The following is a 3827-nucleotide window of genomic DNA, read 5'->3' as shown; positions in this document are numbered from 1 at the left end:
TCTTTACTGTTGCTGAATGGAGTTAAAAATGTAAAGTAAAATAATATCTTAGCCTGAAGTATTGGACTTGGCACAAAATTATCTGGACTAGACTCATGAAGCCTTCTAATCTGAAAACCTGTGTCTTTCCAAATCGATTTTACTTTCTGAGTCTTAACCTGTATTCCACATCTAGCCCTCTTCAAGAAATTTTAATTTACTTTAGAATTAAAGTAGTTTAAAATATCTATATAATTTCAGTTATTTTTATTCATTATTTTGTGGCTCCGGGGAGAAATATTAAAGTCCTTTACTATTTAGCTTTCCCATTTATACTAACAAATGGAAATTTGGAAATACTCTTGACCAACTAATAGTTAGAATGTAATTTTCATTAATTTTAAAGAAAAACATAACAGCAACCACAGAATAATGTTTGATTGTAAAGTTTATACTTTTTTTATTTTTTAAGTAATTGTATAGATATGTTTATTTCAGACACTAAAACATTATTTATTAAAACACATTAGTGTGTTAAGAGATTGAGTGAGTCTTTTAATCCTTTGGGGTTCTGGGCCTTATTTCTCACGTATATGCCTGAGGAGGTATGAGTCTGGAACTACAGCTTATTTAAAGCCAGAAAGGTCTGCATAACTCTATACTCCTCACCATCTGAACTTGAGCGAGGTTTTTCATCTCTCCATGCTGCTATTTGTTCTCCCACAAAAAGGGGATAATTCACTGTATTGTTGGGGAGATTCAATATTCATTGCATTGTTGTTTTGCGGGCTCCCCTGGTGGCTCAGCTGGTAAAGAATCTGCCTGCAATGCGAGAAACCCTGGGTTGGATTCCTGGGTTGGGAAGATCCCCTGGAGAAGCAAAAGGCTACCCACTCTAGTATTCTGGCCTGGAGTGGATTCTATAGTCCATGGGGTCTCAAAGAGTTGAACACGACTGAGTGATTTTCACTCACTCACTCACTCATTGTTGGGGAGATTTAAAGAAATAATGTTTGTAAGTTACTTGAAAGAGTGTCTCAGGTACAGAAAACGCTCTTTCAAGATTAAGTGTTATTATAGAGGCTGTAAATTCTAAGTTGTGCATTGTAAGCTGATGAAAGATGACTATATAGATTATGAGATTTCGATTTTAACATTTTACCATGATATTTCCATTCCCAAGAAACCAAGAATTTTCCCTTTCAGTATTTCAGTCTAGGTTTCAACTTAATTAACTGGTTTAATATTGTCAGTATGCATAGCACGAAAGGAGTTCTTTTCTTCTAGCACATCAATACTAAGCAGGTAGGTGCTCTGGAGATTCATGAACTAAACTGAATGTAGGTTGGAAAATGGGGCTTTCTGAAACATATTTGGAAATTTCTGAGAAAATTCAATTCTTATTTGCTACAACTGTGGTGAAGATGATGCTGACTTTGATGGTGCTGAAAGTAACAAAGTACTGCCTTTGAGAATATAGTTACAGGCAGGACTGAAAGTGACCCCTGGACCAGTCCGGAATGAGGCTCAGTGAGCTCTGCGCCCAGGGCCTGACTTGAAGTATATTGCTACTCTTAGGAAGCAGACGTGCATATGATTTAATGTGCCTGGAATCAGATGCCCGAAGGATTTAGGATGGACATGAAGGAGGCAGGGGGAAAATGGAGAGACAACCTCCAGTCTGACATAAGCAAGTTTAATAATTTCTGGGAACTGGAAAAAAAAATGCCATCTTAAAACCTGGTGATTTTCTTAAGACAACACCCCAATAACTACTTAATAATGTGTTGAGAAAAGCCGAGAATGAGTCCCTGGGAATAAAGGTCAGCCTCAATTCTAACCCCATCCCCTACCTCCCATCACATTGAAAAACCAAGTATCCATGAAACAAATCAGCCAAAGGAAGGCTATTTATTACATTGAATTGGGCATGGTGATAACTGGGCTTCCTTGGTGGCTCAGACAGTAAAGTATCTACCTGCAACATAGGAGACCTGGGTTCAATCCTTGGGTCGGGAAGGTCCCTTGGAGAAGGAAATGGCAACCCACTCCAGTATTTTGCCTGGAAAATTCCATGGGCAGTGGAGCCTGGCAGACTGAAGTCCATGTGACAACCTGGTTACAACAATATTCAGCTCTTGTCTCCTTCTGTCTTATCTTGCTTTCCTTGAAATTTGAAAACTCACCACCAAATGTCAGTGCTATTTGTCACACTGAGGGTAACACATTGTCACATTTATGAACCCATTTCTTAGCGCAGTTCCTGACACAATAGAGGGTTTTCCATAAATAGTCTGAACAAATGAATGAACAAACGATGAGCAGGAATGCTTGCAAATCATGTCTATACGCTCTACTGGTATCTGCTTACTGGATCTTCTCAAAATAAAGACAGTAAGATCATGGGGGTGTTGCCCCTGTGTTGCTTCAAATCTGAGGATATTTGAGAGGCTCAGTGGATCTTAGACACCACTTGCCAGTATTGTTTACACCAGGGCCACTTTCTCCCAGACCTCTGGCTCCTCCCTAATCTGCGCTCCCTCCTCCAAGCCTTTTAGCTGGGCTTATCCTCTCCCCCAGGATGAGCACCTCACCCTACAGTTTATAGGGAGGTGCCCCTGAGTCTCCAGGGGCACATGGATTAGTGGCTGATATGATCCTACAGGCTTTGCCAGGCTCCTCGTGTGGATTGCACAAGAGACGGGCAGACAATGGGGCCAGTGAGAGCTTCTGAGAACAACCACCCAGAAACACAACTGCAGTTCAGGGCAGTCCTCCTGGATATCAGGAGGAATTTGGGGACCTGCAAGCCACTGGAGTTTGGTTGATACTAGGGTGATTCATGCGGAAAAGGTGAGGACAAAGGACAAATTGTTGACTGCCAGAGAAAGCAGGGCTATTTCTGAAAATGTGATTGTTCCCTGTGTTGACTTCACCTGATCAACACAATCCAAGTGAAATATTTTAACAAAATAGTCCCTAAAAACCACCTTGCAAATGGAGTTTGGAAAGTTTTGATTCTCAGCCTGATTAAACATCAAATCCCTTAATGGGTGAGCTGCTAATCATGCCCTTCCTTTACATGCACGGTGATTCATGATCCTGTCTAATGACATTCCAAGACCGCTTATCTTTCTCTGGTAGTGAAGATATAGACTCAAATTTCACCGATATGTTTATATAACTGCAGATGCTCAAACCTGGAAGAACAGGATTTTAGAAGAATGAATAGAAACAAAATGTAAACAAAATTTAGTCCAGAGCAGGCTAAGATACCACATAATCCACATTCAGAACTTGGTTCCACTAGTAGGGAGTTGTGTGGTCACATAACCTCATACAGTCTCAACTTCCCCACTGACAAAATAAGAAGAGAGAGAGCACCCAGTTCACAGAGTTTCTGAAAAGATTCTCTGGTGGGTCCAGTGGTTAGGACTCCAGGTTTTCACTGCGGTGGCCTGGATTCAGTTTCTGGTCCAGGAACCAAGATCTTGCAAGCTGCATGGTGTAGCCAAAGGAAAAAAGAGTAAATCATGGACAGCACTTAGCCCTGCATCCAGCTCATTGCAGATGGTGGTGTGCTCCACCCACACACTCAGCGCAAATCCCCTGAGTGGTCCCTGACTCCGCTTTCTCCCACAGCCTTTACCCAATCCTCCGGGAAACCGTCTAGTCACTTATCATCCTACCTTGACTCACTGTCTCATCTTAGATGGGGCCCCCACCTCCTCTGCCTTAATTCCTCCAGTCACTGTGGCTGGTCTCCCGGCTTCCACCCGTTCTCCCAAGTCAGTTCCCAACACAGCAGCCAGAGTGATCCTCTGAAACTCAAGTCAGATCATGTCAGT

Source organism: Bison bison, unplaced genomic scaffold, assembly GCF_000754665.1.
Source record: "Bison bison bison isolate TAMUID 2011002044 unplaced genomic scaffold, Bison_UMD1.0 scf7180017864456, whole genome shotgun sequence".
NCBI lineage: Eukaryota > Metazoa > Chordata > Mammalia > Artiodactyla > Bovidae > Bison > Bison bison.
The sequence above is the reverse complement of the archived record's forward strand: the minus strand, read 5'-3'. Positions refer to the sequence as shown.